Source organism: Phaethon aethereus (assembly GCF_964289735.1).
Source record: "Phaethon aethereus genome assembly, chromosome: W".
Classification (NCBI taxonomy): domain Eukaryota; kingdom Metazoa; phylum Chordata; class Aves; order Phaethontiformes; family Phaethontidae; genus Phaethon; species Phaethon aethereus.
The window spans coordinates 14,705,088-14,723,551 of record NC_138581.1 but is presented as its reverse complement, the minus strand read 5'-3'; positions in this window follow the sequence as shown (position 1 = coordinate 14,723,551).

Sequence of the window (18,464 nt, the reverse complement as noted above, 5' to 3'; positions counted from 1 at the left end):
TCCACATCCAGAACCTCCTACCTGTTGTACAGAGGCACCCGGGGAGGCAAGGTGGGGGGTTGACCTGCCACCCCAAGCATGGACTTGTCTCCATTTGCTTCTTTCCATTAAGGTACTGCCTTCAGCCTGCCAGGGGGAAGATACAGGACACCCTTGATCTTGGGGTTTTCTAGTGGCTGTTCCTGTTTCTGTCTCAGGGAGGGCAGAGCATGGTTTCACAAGTCCATCTCTTTCTCAGACTCCCTGATGCTCCTTGACCTTTCTACTTCCTCTCCTAGCTCTGCCACCAGGCTGAGCAAATCCTCCACCTGGTCACACCTCACACAGCTGCTCTCACTACTGCCATCGGTTACCAGTGAGAGGCTCTGGCACTCTCTGCAGCCTGAGACCTGGATGGCTGCATGTTTCCATGGGAGCTCTGTCTGGGTTGCCACATCCATTCTGGCAAGCGCAGAGGACAAGGCTTTCCACCGGGTGGCTACTATAGCTAAGCTCCTTCTGAGAAGGTAATAACCACCAACTGAACTCACCTTTTTGAGCTGGTGGGGCCACTACGCCCGTGCACACAAACTGACGCTCCATACTCTACTTGCCTACTTTGCTGGCAGTGCTGCTGGTCGCTAGTGTTCCCTAGGCTGCTTTTTATAGCCGTGGGGGTGGGCCGCCGTTGCTCCGGCAACGCCCAGGCCTCGTCAGTGTCTCCCGCGAGAGCTGCCGGCTCCTGGCGGGTCTCTCTGCTGCCCTGGCGTCTCCCTGCCTCAGGAAACCCCCTGTGCGCCAAGATCTGCCGCTGCGCTGCGGGTCGGGCCGCTCCGGAGCAGCTCCCCTCGGCGACTAACCTGATACATGATATATACTATATAGTGATGCCTAACTTTTTATTCTTTTCTTACATATTCTTTTTACTATTTTCACCTGTTATACTGAGATGTTTTTAGACAAACATGCCCTTTTCCTTGTGAAAAATGATCCTTCTTTCTTTATAGTAAGTTAGCCTCTCAAACATTGTGCTATTTACTTATGTTTCCCTGTTAAAGTATCTTCTTCTTATCACTGTTTTTCAAAATTTTCCTAGTTTGGAAAATAAGCCTTTTGTGGCACAGTATCTGTAACATATTAACAAAATTTTATTCCTCTCAAGACAATCTTTTCTTTATCATACTGAATGTAGTTCGGTCAATCATGTCTTTGGTTCCCCGATAATCAGGGGCTGTTCCCAATAGACAGAGTAGAAGAGGCCACCGTATCTCATGAGTAGGGAAAAATGTTTTACTGTTTGAACTCAAGATCTCATCCAAGGCCATAGAAAGGGCCTGGCCCATGCTTTTCCTAGTCTCTCTGCATAGGTTCCCATCTGTAAAAGGGGGGAATAATGCAATTTCTCTTCATTATAAGTCTTTGGTGAATATATGCTAAAGAATAGGCAAGCTGTTTGGTTTGGTCAACAACGTATCTGAACTTGGATGCTTACCTGGAGATACTCTGATGTTCCTGACCAAGTACTTAAAAAGATTAAGTGTATCATTCAGACTGTCTGCTCCAGTAGGCCTGACCAGATTTATCAAAGTAAAAACAGCCTGAGGTTGATGTCCATCCTACAAAACATGGATGTCTCTACTGGATGATGAAAGTCACTGTATTAGGCCAACATATACAGAAAAGTGACAATCTCAGGATAGAATTAGAAAAATATTTTAATGTGAAGAACATTTTCTATTGTTTGTGTTGTCAAATAGCTGTATAGTTGTATAAGTCTTTGGTCTTACATGGCTTGTTACATATGTGCAAGTGTGTTCCTTGTTTGGATATATTATTAGTTTACTTTGTGCTTGAGCTTACACTTTAATAAATTGAATATATAAAGAGATATTTGGAGATCAAAAGGATGAGCAGTGATAGCCTGACTCTCCTCTCCTGTGCATTTAAATTGGAAATAATTTCACTGAAGCACATACAGTTTAACTAGTGTAAAAATCATGTTTGGTAGGAAAATGAAACTCTCCAGTGTTTGCATTACTATTTGCAAAACAAGCACTTCTGCTTTCTGTTTATGCATGTACTTTCCTCTCAGATGGTAGTTTGTTTCTTCTTTTGGAGGACTAGAATGGAAAATGCAGGAAATTATCTGATTACAAGATTAACTGGAGTACATGAAGTGTTGTGCCATTAGAAAGGTTTGTATATAAAAGCTTAAGGACTTGCTAGTGAAATGGATGAACATTTAGGAAACATTACTAGTCAGCCCTTGGAAAGTCCTGCAGAGACATCACAGGCCTCTTAGCAGAGGTAACTCCCATCATGTCTCAATGTAGAACAATCTGATGTTTTCTCTCACCCACTCTATCTTGCTCTATTATTTTTTCTGTATTTCCAAGACAACTGTAATTGCAGTTAATCTGTTGTACAAAATGTGCTATTTGGGGACAGATTTGTTTCCATTTTGGGCACTGTGCATTGCTAACTCTTCATTTATTTGCAGTTAATCAAAAAATCCTCTCACACCACCCATATTTTTATGAAGTAATGGCTGCTCAGATGTCCTCAGTGGGCAAAATAAGCCTGTGATGCATACGTTCAGAACAATGACTTTTGTCTGTGTTTAGAGAAATGTCTGAAAGGACAATGGGAAGAAAGGACTGAAGTGCTACTGTTGAAGTGGAGGGTGTGAGAGGGAGGAAGGGAGGTTGTTATCACTTCTTCTGGATTCAAAGCTCTCTCCTTCTTTACTATCCTGCTGCTGGGCTGTAGTGTGATTGCATGAGTCTCTCTCCCTACAAATGGGTAAGGCCTCATTCCTTGGCACTCTTGAGTGATGGCTGTCTTGAAAAAATAGGCTCCTTCAGTGCTTCTGTGTATGAAGGAAGTTTGCTTTCGAAAAGTGTTGAACACTGCTTGAGTCTTCAGTGGGTATTTAAAAAAAACAGGGAGTTTGTGACTGGAAGAGAAAAGGTCTCTGTAATTTGAGACAAATATCTTGTCATTTGAACCTTTTTATGCTTTCTAGCTTACCACAGGATGCTACAAGAAATTTCCTTCAGTGACTAGGAGTACATCCAAGACACAGCCAGGCCTTAGCAGGTGTTTGCCACATGCTGTTGTGATGGCTAGGATTAGTTTGGTAGCAGTGAGCAAACATCTGTCTTGTATTATTCATACAGACTTTGTTTCAATTCATATCAATGTTCCTATCAGTATGTGATGGTTGATTTGTTCTCCAAAGTTCAGTACAAGGGCTGGTGGCAATGTATCCAGTAAATGTGTCTTTCTATGCAGGGACGCAGTTTCTTCCCAGTTGTGCTGACAGGACTTCCCAGGTCATCTGAACATGAAGAAAGGGAACTTTCCCAATTGGCATGTGTGAGGGTTGTTTCCTAAAAAATTTTTATTCTGGCTATACAAAGCAAATAAATCTTCAAAACATATCTTGCCCAAAACCAAAGTTTACCATAGTAAACTCCAATGGGAAATTAAAATATCAGGAAACAAAGTTTATTTTCTAATGTTTTGCCAGCTGCAGAACAGAGTCCAATAAATAGAACAGACCTGGCCTGTTTGGTTGTTTCCTCTCTTTTGGCCAGATTTCTCTTGCTAGTCCTTTCTCAGTCTTCTTTTAGGCTATTTATTCTCCCCTACATACTGACTGGCAAACAGAAATCTAGGCAAGGAAAATATGTAGGAGACGTTTCCTAATGTTTCACTTGCTGTTAGGAAAGGAAAACCCAGTTGAGATTACAAAGAGTGTAAAACTGTTATTTATGTAGTAAAGAGCAGCGTGATGCAGAAAAGGTAATTAACCTCGAGGAAAAGTTTCCATATGAGAAAAAGATGAGGCTGCTCTCAGGGCATAACTCCACTTTCACAGATTTTCTTCTCTGGCTCTTTCAACGCCTTATTTAAGTTCTCTTCAGGGAACTGCTCTGGAGTCTGCTCTTCAAGATGTGTTGAGAAAACAAAGGAGATATTGGCTGTTGGGCTTTTGTTTACTTAATTGGTTGTACCGGGTTTGCGTGGCAAGGTTTCTGTAGTGAGGGGACTGCAGGGGTGTCTTCTGTGAGAAGCTGCTAGAAGCTTCCCCTGTGTCCGATAGAACCAATGCCAGCTGGCTTCAAGACAGTCCCGCCACTAGTCAAGGCCGAGCCAATCAGTGATGGTGGTAGTGCCTCTGTGATAACATATTTAAGAAGGGGAAAAAAAACGGCACACAACAATTGCAGCTGGAAAGAGGAGTGAGAATATGTGGGAGAAACAACTCTGCAGATACCAAGGTCAGTGAAGAAGGAGGGGGAGGAGGTGCTCCAGGCACTGGAGCAGAGATTCCCCTGCAGCCCATGGTGAAGACTATGGTGAGGCAGGCTGTACCCCTGCAGCCCATGGAGGTCCATGGTGGAGCAGATATCCGCCTGCAGCCTGTGGAGGACCCCACGCTGGAGCAGGTGGATGCCCAAAGGAGGCTGTGACCCTGTGGGAAGCCCATGCTGGAGCAAGCTCCTGGCAGGACCTGTGGACCTGTGGAGAGAGGAGCTCACGTTGGAGCAGGTTTGCTGGCAGGACTTGTGACCCCGTGGAAGGGACCCATGCTGGAGCAGTCTGTTCCTGAAGGACTGCACCCCATAGTAGGGACCCAGGCTGGAGCAGTTTGTGAAGAACTGCAGCCTGTGAGAAGGAGTCACATTGGAGAAGTTCGTGGAAGATTGTCTCCCATGGGGGGGACACTATTCTGGAGCAGGGGAAGAGTGTGAGGAGTCCTCACCCTGAGGAGGAAGGAGTGGCAGAGACAACGTGTGATGAACTGACCACAACCCCTGTTCCCCATCCCCCTGTGCTGCTCGGGGGGGGGAGGAGGTAGAAAAATTGGGAGTGAGGTTGAGCCTGGGAAGAAGGGAGAGGTGGGTGGAAGGTGTTTTAAGATTTGGTTTTAGTTCTCATTACCCTACTTTGATTTGATTGGCAATAAGTTAAATTAAATAATTTCCCCAAGTCAAGTCTGTTTGGCCCATGACAGTAATTGCTGAATGATCACTCCCTGTCCTTATCTCCCACAAGCTTTTTGTTACATTTTCTCTCCCCTGTCCAGCTGAGAAGGGGCTTGATAGAGTGGCTTTGGTGGGCACCTGACATCCAGCCAGGGTCAACCCACCACATTGGGTTTTCTTGTCCTAGGAAGTAATTCAAGACTTTAAAATAAACTTGTTGATCTGAATTAAGATGAAAGGGTGAAATCTAAAAAGGCAGTCAGAACTGTTACTGTTACTGTTATCAATCAAAACATTTCTGTAATTTTAGAGGATTTTGTTGCATTTTGTTTTTCCACCCAACCAGGGTGAGGAAGTCAACAAAATATTCTTTAAACAACTGGAGGAAGTCTCTATATCGCAAACCTTGTTTACTGGGGGGAACTTTAACTTCCCTGACATCTACTGGAAGGGCAACATGGTGGGATGCAACCAGTTGAGAAGACTTCTGGAGGGTGTAAGTGGTAACTTCTTGATAATGGATTGGCCAACCAAGGGTGAGGCACAGCTGGATCTCCTATTCAGTAACAGAGAAGATGTGATTGGGAACATGATAATCAGTGTCAGCCTTGGCTGTAGCAGCCATGAACTAGTGGAGGTCAAGATCCTGAAGGGAGTGAGGAAAGTGAGTAGCAGACTTCAGGTCATTCAGAACACTGGTAGGTGGGATCCTATGAGAGGCAGCTCTGAAGGGCAAAGGAGATAAAGAAAACTTGTGGGTCTTTAAGGACAGTATCATCCAAGTTTTTTTTCTTATACGCAGGAGAAAACAGGTATATCAGGAGAAAAATGCAAAGTTGTGCATTGCTAGTTGTACCTGGGAAGGCAGAGCCCCTACCCCTTCCAACATCCCAGGCTGGGTACTGGCTGCCTGGGAAGCAGCTCTGTGGATAAGTCCCCAGGGCTTTGGGAGACAGCAAACTGCACAGGAGCAAGCTGCCCATGGGGCTGGCAGCAGCGAAGATCAGCACCATCCAGTGCTGTATGAGCAAGGGCACAGCCAGGAGATGGAGGGAAGTGATTATTCCCCTCAATGCGGCATTTCTTGGACAACACCCAGACACTGTGTCTTCTGGTTCGGTCTCCCCAATCCAAGGTAGACATTGCCAAACTGGAGTGAACCCAGTGGAGGGCCACCAGGATGCTCAGAGACTGGAGCACCTGCCCTGTGAGGGGAGCCTTAGAGACAGGGCTGCTTCAGCCTGGAGAAGGCTGAGTAGCCTTCCCCTACCTATGAGCAGGTTATTGAGAAGATGAGGCCAGGATCTCTGCAGCAGTGCGTAGCAGCAGGGCAGGAGACAACAGCCATAAGTTGAGAAGTTCAGACTGGATATAAAGGGAAAACTTTTCCGCATGGGGACAGTTCAGAGTGGAGCAGGTTGCCCAGAGAGGCTGTGTGGTCTGCATCCTTGGAGCTTTTTGAGACCAGTCTGGAGAAAGCCCCAAGCCACATGGTCTGACCTCCTCAGTGATGCTGCTTTTGAGCAGGCAGTTACACTGGGGGCCTCCTAATGTTCTTTCCAACATGCATATGATTCTATGACTTTTCTGCTTACAGTTATTGGAACAGAGAAACTGTTCTGTATTTTGAACAAAGAAGCCATACTTTTTTAAGAAAATGTCGAAGAAGAAGATTTTTCAACATTTCTGATTTTTTTCCTACTTTTTTTTTCCAGATGAGTGTGATAGCCTGGTTTTGAAGGCTCAGTTTTTTGAAAGTCAAAATATTTTGTTGAAAAATAGCTAACCACCTCTACTGTGGCAATTGCATTTCACCCTCTACCTCATGTAAAATTAAAGGAAAGGTTCAGGATGATATTGGGTCAGTATGAAGGAAAGGCTTTATTAGTAAAAAGATCTTTGTGAGAGGTGCTCTATTGGCAGACTTCCTTCTTCCACCCTTGCTTTGCTAAAGCCCTTACTTGTTAGCCTGCCAGTAAAAAACTATGCTGAGTTTTCAACTCCACTTTACCATATGACAGAAGATGAAAGTGATTGGAGACTAAGAGGAGTTCTGCTTATGGGCATTCCCTTGGTTCTACTCCGATTTTTTAAAATATCAGATCATGATTTAAATTGTCTGTGCATTTAAACAGATGAGCCAACTGAAAATGCTGTCCTAGCTGTTGAACTCTAGGGATTGAGAAAAAGTAACTTGTGTTACTTTGAGTAATTTTGACAGAAATTTAGTGCGTTTTTTAATACTTTGGTATTTAGCAGCTATTACCTTTTCTGAAAATTAATAAAATTAATTCACAACATCACTTTTGTGAATGTTCTCAGCCAAATTGAGGCTATGCCCAAGAAGATATTTTTAGTATTTTATCCAGAACCAGTCACAAGCAAGTTGTAAATGTTGTTCATGAAACAAGTTGTTGTGGTGACAATTTATGTTTACAGCCATCTACTTTTCTTCTCTGTCCAGAACTGGGTAAGAAAAATACGTAACAAAGGAGTCAAACTACAGTAGATGACATAGCACTCATTGAAAATTAATGTTTTTGACATAATCAGAATGTTTGGAAATGACCTAGCTTTATGAGCTGTTGCAGATACATCTCATGTGGTTTGAAATCCCTTTCCCCACATCAGCTACTGGGTTATAAGGGATAGGTCTTTGATGACAGAATAGGCAACAAGAAACATGCATGATAGACTTTCATACCAGACCTGCGTGGCCTTGCTCAGTCAGTTGCCATGATTTGAAATAATTTTTTTTTTTGCCTCTAAAGGTTAGTAAGGATTCAGTTACTTATTTGGAAACCTGACAATGACAATAATAAATGATTTGGTGAGAATGAGTAGTAGCTTTCATGCATAAATATTTTCAAGGTCTTGTCAAAATTGTAAACTTTCTTCAAGAAAATATTTGGCCAAGGAAGTTAGATCATCTGGTTACATAGAGCCTGCAGCATATAGACAATATGGTGATGGGTATTTGTAAGTGAGAACAGAAAAGAAAAGTCTGTAATTAGATGTGGAGACTTCAGAACGACCTAAGATGTAAATAGGTCAACGAATCGATAATTCTGTATTGCAGTTTTGCTTCCATTCAGTGCTGAACCCTGGTGATTAAAAAATAAGGCACATTGTTTCCTGGTCAAAGCCTGATCAAACTCACTGAAATGAATATTGAAACTTTCCATGCTATCAGCATGAGTCACATCATCTGCATGGAACTCATAGTATGAGTATAATAACTCATAGCTATAATAATAACATAACATTATTATATTATAATATATAATAAGTATAAACTTATAATTATAAATAATAACTCACAATAACTCATAGTTATCAAACAAAAATGATTTAAAATGAACCATTTATTTATATATATTTTTAATGGCTTACACTTTTCTGAAATTCCCTTTAAAAAATTTGAGACAGCATTATTTCTATATTATCTTTTTATTTTCTCACATTAGTCTTATCATTTCAGATGTATTCTATAAAAACACAACCTTCTGCTTATTTAAATCTTCATGTGCTAATGGCATGGACATTTAGTTCAGTCTGTCTTTGTTCATGATCCTAAATCACTGTGTTCAAACTACATTCCATCATCAACCATATATATTTCTTTCCTGGAAATGGTATTATCATTGGTACTTTTTTGACATGATGGTTTTGAAGTGATACTATACAAATGTGGATAACTCAATAATGCCAACTGACTGTTGCCTTGACTTGCATCTTTTCTCTAGTTAGACAGTGTATACATCTACCTTAAAATTCTGCTTTGTTATGATACCAAGAAAAGGGAAACCAGACAAACAAGAAGTGGAACATAATCCTCTTGATGATGGTTGGGCTGCTGATATACTGAGGTGATCGTGCATCTTGCCATCTGTATGTCTTTAGCTTTCTCCTTTCCTTTCCTCCTCTTGCCTCACACTGCAGGGACAGGGTTTGCTTTCTTATTAAAGGACCATACAGTTCCCAGCAAAACTGGGCTTTGCTCCATGGCTGGAGCTCCTAAGCATTATAGTAATAGAGATTATGATAGATGTTTGTAATCAGAGAAACTGTGTGGTGTTTTTGAGACAAATATATTTGAATCACATCCTGAAGTTTGTGTCTTTGTTCCAAAAAAGTGGTACATATAAATAAATAGTAATTCCACTGAAGTCTACTGTATATATAAAGAGTAATTCTATTCAAATCCATGAAGTTACACTACTGTAAAACATTTTATTTACATTCTTCTTCTTGGGTATACACCTAAAATACTGAGCTTATTCTACCACATCTTTTCCATAAAAAAGGCCAGAAAAAAAATTCCCACAAATTTTAAATTGGATCAAAAGCTCATAAATCAGCCTACCTTGGAAGGATTAGCAAACTGTTCCACTAACATGTATTGTTTAGAGTAATCAGTCTCTGTAATCTCTGTTGTTGTTGTGGTTTAACCCCAGCCAGCAACTAAGCACCACACAGCCACTTGCTCATTCCCCCCCGGTGGGATTGGGAGAGAGAATCAGAAGGGTAAAAGTGAGAAAACTCGTGGGTTGAGATAAAGACAGTTTAATAGGTAAAGCAAAAGCCGTGCACGCAAGCAAAGCAAAGCAAGGAATTCATTCACCACTTCCCATCGGCAGAGAGGTGTTCAGCCATCTCCAGGAAAGCAGGGCTCCATCACGCGTAATGGTTACTTGGGAAGACAAATGACATAACTCCAAACATCCCCCTCTTCCTTCTTCTTTGCCTCAGCTTTATATACCGAGCATGATGTCATATAGTATGGAATATCCCTTTGGTCAGTTGGGGTCAGCTGTCCCACCTGTGTCCCCTCCCAACTTCTTGTGCACCCCCAGCCTACTCACTGGTGGGGTGGTGTGAGAAGCAGAAAAGGCCTTGACTCTGTAAGTGCTTCTCAACAATAACTAAAAAATCCCTGAATTATCAACACTGTCTTCAGCACAAAACATAGCCTCATGCTAGCTGCTATGAAGAAAATTAACTCTACACCAGCCAAAACCAGTACGGTTGTCTATCATAGAAATATACTTGCTATCATTTTTACTACAGTCTCATGATAAAATAGTTGTGATGAGCCATCTTGCTTCAGAAAAGATGTGAACAATGATTTTTTGATGATTAGTGATGATTACTTGTTACAGTTGACTTCACAGGTTGGTGATTTTTTGCTTTAATCTCAAAATAGACAGTAGTTCTGGAGAAATTATTTTAATTCCTTACCTTTATCATAACAATTTGATGCTCCCAGTCATCCAGATTCTGGAAGCTTGTGATTTTTTGTAAGGAAAGAAAAGGACACTTAATCCTGGGTGTAGATACCCAAGGGAATGTCTCATAAGAGATTCAAAGGGGGAAGGCGATAAAACCAGGCTCACTAGAGATGAGCCTAGGGGTGTGGCATGCCGATGTTGGGGGTGCAATTGATAGCCCAGCTCAAGTGCATCTACACCAGTGCACACAGCATGGGCAGCAAACAGGAGGAGATGGAAACCATTGTGCAGCAGGACAGCTATGACTTAGTCACCACCACAGAAATATGGTGGGATGACTCACAGGAGTGGAGTGCTGCAATGCATGGCTATAAGCTCTTCCGAAGGGATAGGCAAGGAAGGAGAGGTGGTGGGGTGGCTCTGTATGTTAGGGAGTGTTTTGATTGCATAGAGCTCAACGATTGTGATGACCAAATCAAGTGCTTATGGCTAAGGATGAGGGGGAAGGCCAATGAGGCAGATATCCTGCTGGGAGACTGTTATAGACCACCCAACCAGGATGAAGAGACAGATGAAGCATTCTACAAGTGACTGGCAGAAGTCTCGCATTCGCTAGCCCTTGTTCTTGTGGGGGACTTCAATCTACCTGACATCTGCTGGAAGTATAACACGGCAGAGAGGAAACAGTCTAGGAGGTCCCTGGAGTGTGTGGAGGATAACTTCCTGACACAGCTGGTAAGTGAGGTGCCTTTCTTGACCTGCTGTTTCCAAACAGAGAAGGACTGGTGGGAGATGTGGTGGTCGGAGGCTGTCTTGGGCTTAGTGACCATGACATGACAGAATCCTCAATTCTTGGTGAAGTAAGGAGAGGGGTCAGCAAAACCACTACCATGGACTTCCGGAGGGCAGACTTCAGCCTGTTCAGGTCACTGGTTGAGAGATTCCCTTGGGAGACAGTCCTGAGGGGCAAAGGGGTCCAGGAAGGCTGGACAGTCTTCAAGAAGGAAATCTTAAAGGCACAGGAGCAGGCGGTCCCCATGTGCCGTAAGACGAGCTGGCGAGGAAGGCGACCGGCCTGGCTGAACAGGGAGATTTTGCTGGGACTCAGGGAAAAGAGGAGAGTGTATCACCTCTGGAAAAAGGGGAAGGCAACTCACGAAGAGTACAAGGATCTCGTTAGGTCAGGCAGGGACAAAATTAGAAAGGCAAAATCCCAGCTAGAACTCAGTCTGTCCATGGTCGTAAGGGATAACAAAAAATGCTTTTGAAAACTGTGATTCAGTTTTGGGCCCCTCACTACAAGAAGGATGCTGAGGTACTTGAGCGTGTCCAGAGAAGGGCAACGAAGCTGGTGAGGGGCCTGGAGAACAAGTCTTATGGGGAGCGGCTGAGGGAACTGGGGTTGTTCTGTCTGGAGAAGAGGAGGCTGAGGGGAGACCTTATTGCTCTCTACAACTACCTGAAAGGGGGTTGTGATGAGGTGGGTGTTGGTCTCTTCTCCCAAGTAACTAGCAATAGGACGAGAGGAAATGGCCTCAAGTTGCTCCAGGGGAGGTTTAGACTAGATATTAGGAAAAATTTCTTTACGGAGAGAGTGGTCAAGCATTGGAACAGGCTGCCCAGGGAGGTGGTGGAGTCACCATCTCTGGAAGTGTTCAAAAAACGTGTGGATGTGGCGCTTCAGGACATGGTTTAGGGGACATGGTGGCGCTGGATTAATGGTTGGACTTGATGATCTTGAAGGTCCTTTCCAACCTTAATGATTCTGTGATTCTGTGATTCAAAGAGGATATATTCTGCTCCCCACCTGTATGGACCAGTATGTCAGCTGTTAGGAGCAAGCGTTCTTCTGCTCAAGAGAAACAATATAGGGGGTACACACCTCGGGCCACTCTGTGGTTTTATATGTGTGACCACAGAGGGGACATGAGGAAGTGGAATGGAAAATCTACCTCAACTCTAGAGACATGGGTATGTGAGTTGCAAGGAGAAACGATCACAAAAGCGGGTTCTTCCAGGAAAATTGCTGCTCCAGTTTCCACCGCGTGGTTTCCCAGACAGAGTAGAAGGGCTAGTCTGACTTCCAAACTTTATAAGAGGACTTCTGACCCATATTTACAAGAAGTGAGTAATGGATACTATGACCAGGACTAGAGTGTCCCTGCCTCCAGCCGGGTGAAGGAGAGGGATAACCAAGTTTATTGGACTGTGTGGATTTGATGGCCTGGCATGTCAGACCCACTTAACTATCCCAGACAAAACCAGGACACAGTATTTATTAGTTTAATAAACTTGCAGTATTCCAAATGTCTTTCCTGTTTTAAGCAGTAGCTTTACAACTAGAATTACCTAGAGTTCAGCTTCAGTTATGCTGTGTCATTATCTTGGGTTGAATGAGGCCCTGCACACTGTATTTGACTCCAGCCAGTAAGAGCACTTTGTAGCTTCTGCCAGTTTACATAGACTACTACTTAGCTCCTTAAAATAACAAATCTTTGGTAACCCTAAGTCTAACTGAAGGTTTAGACAGTGTCAATACAAGAGTATCAGGCAGAACAGACTGTGGAAGGAATGGATTTGTGGTTTGCAGCTCTATACAGTGAAAGATGAGACTTTCAGAGACTTGTTTATTAAATATAAAACCCATGCACAATGACTTTCTGTTAGGCTATCAAACCATGATTACTGAAATATAAGTCAACATATGACAGCTAATTTAGTTCTTGTTTTTGGCTCTTCTAGCACTGAGAGACTTGCACTAATGAATCACCTAGGGAAACTGTGCTCATTTACCAATGTCTGGATACTGGTGCAAAATATCAGCCCATCTAAGGGATTTTGGAGGGCATTTTGACCCTCACTGGTTCAGAGATCTGATAACAAAATAATTGGGAGATACCTTTCCCTCCTTACACTAACAAGGTCTTGTAGGACTGGATTTTAGGACTCAGGCCATAGATTACAAAAAGTCATTCTTCTGGGAGTTATTTTAGACAATTCATACTTGCTACTTTCTTAAAGGAAAACCAGGCAGTATTTTCTGTACCAGCAATAATTCCCTGAGTCAATGATCATTATTTCACTCGCAAATCAATTAGTCTAAAAAGATAGTCTCTCTTTCTCTCTTTCATAAGAGTTGTTTCCTCCCTGTCTTTCCAAATACTGGCAGCTATTTTTGGTAGACGATTGTTCCAATTACATTCAGTGTTATAAATGGTGCTAATAGGGTATAGATCTTTGCTTTGTCACTCTTCTGACTGAGGAATGAGGCTACAGAAATACCTGCTTGGCATGGGCTTTGTCTAAAATACCATGTAAGAACCTTTTCATTCTCACACAGGCTGGACCTGAAATATTCAAATTTAGTCATCTCTGACCTAATGTCTATGTATAGAAAAAAAGGGGAAAACAATTTTCATTAGTTCAGTCTGTTACCTGAAACACTGGAATATCCTCTTAATTCCTGTCTTTTACCAAAAACCTAAGAATAATTGAAGGACGTGTCTAGACTGCCATCAGACCAGAGAACATGCTGTGGTTCTTCCTTTTTCAATGCATCCAGGTTTTCTTGCTTGGAAATCATAGAATGGGGGGAAGTGGCACAAGTAGGAATGCATTGAGAATCCACCTAGTCTTGGGAGCTGGAAGTGCTCTGGCTCTGACTCATGCTGTCATGAGTCACACTGGCACTTGTGTGTGAAAACCTCACATTTGTGTGTACAGACCAGCTTTACAGGCATTTTCTAGGCTCTACTTTCTGCAAATGTTTTCCATTGATCGTTCCTTCCATTTTTTTTCCCCAGTTCAATCTCTGTCAATTTTACCCTCTGATGCTGTTTGCCAGAATCCTTTTGGAAAGCCAAAGATTAGATGGATAGCAGCATAGCCAGTTCATCAGACTTCAGTGAACTGGAAAAGTAGCTAATAAAATGAATTAAGAAATTATCTTATCCTGTGTTCACAGTGCTAGAGGAGCTTGACATTCAGCAAAGTTTGCAATTCAACACTTCAGTATCATAGTTGACCAACTTTTAAAGTTGCTTATTGCTGTTCACATCATTGTTATGCCACATGAATTTTCTTTCATCTCCAGGTTCAGGTTTTGAATACGCTCTCTTCTGTATATATTTCAGTCAGTAAGCCAAGGGCTTACAGTGTTGAAGAGGTTAGTCATAGCTTGGTCCAACTTCTGAACAATGATTAAGCTTATGATTTCTGAAATGTTTGTGTGAGCTGTGTCTTGTATTGTTTATTACTGTTGTTGACACTAACACGTATGGTCCAGATGACAGAATAAGATCTGCATTTGAGATTATGTGGTGTATTGTAAACTTATCTTTGCAGATATACTTCTAACTAATCAAAGACAGAGGAATTGCTTTGAGTAACATGTTGGAAAGTTAATAGGGATGTTTAACGCAACTCCTCCATTTCCAACTTGGAGAAGCTGACAGACACAAATAACTGGAGGCTTAGTGAGACATTTCTGAAGCTATTAACAGGCTCCTTTCTTTGGAAAACCTTAAGTGCAGCTGAAAGAGAACTCTACAAATGATTTACAAAATACAAATTATTTACAGAATAAAATAATAATTGATAACTGCTAGTTGGAGCAGACAATAAATGCTGAGTGTTCTGAAAAGTGACCTAAACTAATTCCCTCACAAGAGTCTGATGAAATACAATAAATATGAAACTACTCCCATGTTGCAGCTGGGGAAAAAGATGCAGACTTTCATATCATGGGGACATGACTAAGCCTGGAACCTTATTACCAGAATTTCCCTCTCAGCTACATAACTCTAGGAAACAAATCATTTTTAGGATGAATGAGATGAGACAGGGATCGCTTTTCTCTGAGAAGTACCAACAAAGAACTAAGTAGACTGGATTTCTGGAAAAGGTTAGGATCAGAAGTCCCGTGTGGTTGTTGTACCAGATTTGAAAGGTTTCCATCCCTAGTTTCCTGTACAGCTCATCTTTGTTCTTTTCTTTGTCAGGTGGCTGCTGGACATTCTCTGCACAGGCAGGTGACCTGTGCCTGTCCCCCTTTTCTGTTTTTGCTATTTTCATGCATAGGGAACCATTTAGACTTCCTGTTACACTAAGCTGGATGTTCTACAAATTACAATTTCATTAGGCTTCTCTGTCCTTTTATTATCCTCTTGAAAATGATTTATCTGTGATAACGTGATGTGATTTAGCACAAGGAACATTGCATCTTTATTATATAAAATATTTAATCTCTTTAGCTGTACTAAGTGCTTTGCACAGGAAAAACTCTTCCTGTTTTCTATTTATCTTTCAGCTCTAGAAATGATATACTTTCAATTTCAATGCTTTTTTAATGAGCAAAATGGTCTGCATGCCTTTGTTCTGGTGTTACAATGATGGCATACAATGTGAGTAATTTTTGATTATAAACCATATTGCTTTTCAATAAATTGCAAATGTGGTTTATAAAGAAATAAACCACAGCCTAATTACCTACAAATGTGGTGCAGCCTTGTTTCTTATGGTTTTTGTTATTACTGCAGTATTGATAAACCATTAAGAAACAAAAAGGAGCAGTTTTTTTTAATAGTTAACACAAGTTTTACATGTATTTATGTGAAAAGAAGTAGGAGTTATGAATGATCAAACAAAATAAATCTCAGTAGCAAAAGCCCCCAAAAGCCAAATGTATACTTTTTGTCCACACTCAAAGAATTTGATTTATGAACGTTTTAACATTGTTATTCAGAAATCACAAAATATCTCCAGGTGCTAATATATTTATTAAATATAGTTGCAGCACAGCAAACCTAGCAATTAGAACTTAATCTGTATTTCATTTGTATTGTTTGAAATATGATCTTGTAAAATTAGGTCACATTTCACCATTTGTATTTACATATCTCCCCTCAAATATAAAATTGAATTATACAATCAGGCTACGTGAAACATGTTGTTTTAGTACCAAAGCATTTCTCTAATCTCTTTGCTGTTTAGTATTATTAGTTTTGTAAATATTTACAAATTTGTTTCTAAAAGCAAGAATTTTAAATTAGGTAGGAAAGACAAACACGACAAAAGTAACAAATCAGGAAAGTACTTTTTCTTGGCTATAGACTGATTAGCTTCAGAGGCTGATGAGTGTTGCAACATAGCAGCAACATAGCATAGCAACATAGCTAACACTGTACATACCAGACTTTTGCATTTTTGTCAGGTCATCTTTACATTTAACCACATTCTACAGCAGCTTTTTGTAGCTACACTAGAACAGCAGAGCTCAGATGTCACCCCAAACTTCTTTATTTAAATTCTGATACACTGACCTTTTAAAGGACAGTTTGTCCTTCTGTTTCATGAGAAGTCTTATGTAGTGATCTTTGAATTGTTATCTAGAAAATAGTTTTATTTATTCATATGTTTATGTTTGATTTGCATTGTGAGTTTTAACAAGACTGGTTTTCATGCAGAAGTTACTTATTATGTTGAAAATCTAGCCAGAAATGCCTACAGAGATTCTTCTGAAGGAGAACAGGAGAAACTTCCATCACGATAACACGCCATCTAGTACATAAGCTCTAGAGAGTGGGACTGGCTAAGAGGATAAAACAGAGCAGGCTTTATTTGATCTAAACGAGACAGAAACTGTATGTGAAATAAACAGCAGAAGCACTTGGAGAACTGCAGAAATGACTTCTCGGCCCTGGGAGAGCATGGAGACCTTTTGCTGAAATGGGGACGTGGCTGGACAGAGCTGGGTGAATGTTGCTTATAAATATTTATTTGACTCAAAAGTGCAAACTTCATGCTGACTCATTCCCTTTTCTCTCTTTCTTGCAAGCATTTTATGAGGGAAACTATTTGCAGAAGTATCCTTGGAGAAGGAATCCATCATTGTGTGGTAGATTTACTCATGCAGTCATAGAGGAAGTATAAGCAAACCCATTTCTTCACTTGTTTGAGGATTGTGCAATTAAAGGAAGGATGATGGTAAAATCAGATAAATCACACAACCGAGTGCACTGAATTCTGCAGAGTGTAAGTTCAAGACACTGAGCATGGCCATTACTTAATAAGCAAAGGACATGGCATCAACAATACGCATACGTTTTAAAATGGAATAATTGACAGTAATTAATAATGGAAAAAGGGCTAAAGTCTTTAAATCTTTTTTTTTTTTTGTATCCTACAGGAGAAACACCTCCTCCTGGATTGCACTGCAGCCTTTTATTTTCTGTGCCTCCCTGCATACTAAACTATGTCTTTTTAATGCCAGCTTCACAGTGGCCATCTCAGCCTTTGTCTACTGTGCAGTAGTAGACAAAGTCTACTGTCTCTACTCTGCTAGCAGCTCCTGTCTCTTGGGAGGCATATCTGATGAAAAGTCTTTCTCTTCCACAAGTGAGCTGAGTTGCTGTAACACTAGTCTTAAATTTTAGCTAAAATTTACAGCAGCACTTGGTCTATTTTTAGACTCCTTGACTAGACTCTTCAACCTAGTTTTCTGAAGGTCCCTCTCTGCTGCTCTGCCCCACCGTGAGGGCAGAACAGGTTTTGTGGGGCTGAACCTTCAAGCCTGGCAGCACAACTTTCTCAGCCAAATGGCTCTGTTCTGCTTGTATATGTTTTTCTTCTTGACAGTCTGATGGAGGCAGTGTCTGGGGTGCAATGTTAGGCTGTTTGTTTAGTTTAAGGCTGGTTATTTTCTTGATTTGTTTTACTTAGTCATTTTGTCTGACAAAATTACAAGATGGTAGCGACTCTTTCTTCAGACAGCAACAGCTGCCTGTTGTCACCTTTTAAGTTGGTTAATTTTGTGAAAAGGATCCCAGCTGCTCTGGTGCTGGGTGCTATGAAAATTAAATTTCTTTTAAACTGCTAGATGCACAATCACAAACACAGAGCTATCCAACTTGTTATCAGCTCCCTTGTAGTGCAAAACTAAATCTCCTTCCATCTCCCCATCACCAACCTCTTCATTCTCCTCCTTCCCCTCAAAATGAAGAGGAAAACTTAACCATCTTTAGACTTTTTGTCAGGGAATGTCTGGGTGAACTGCTATGTAAACTAACAGATCCAGGAGATCACTGTATTCAATCAATTAGACCAAACAAGCTGTGGGCTCTTGAAACTCAGATATATACGCTTTGGGTCCATCAGCAGGTGAGCTCTTGGGTCAAAGCCTCAGATAGAAATATATCAGATTTAATGTTTGCCATGAGCTTACAGGATCATCCACATCCTTCTTTGTTTAAGTACAGATTAG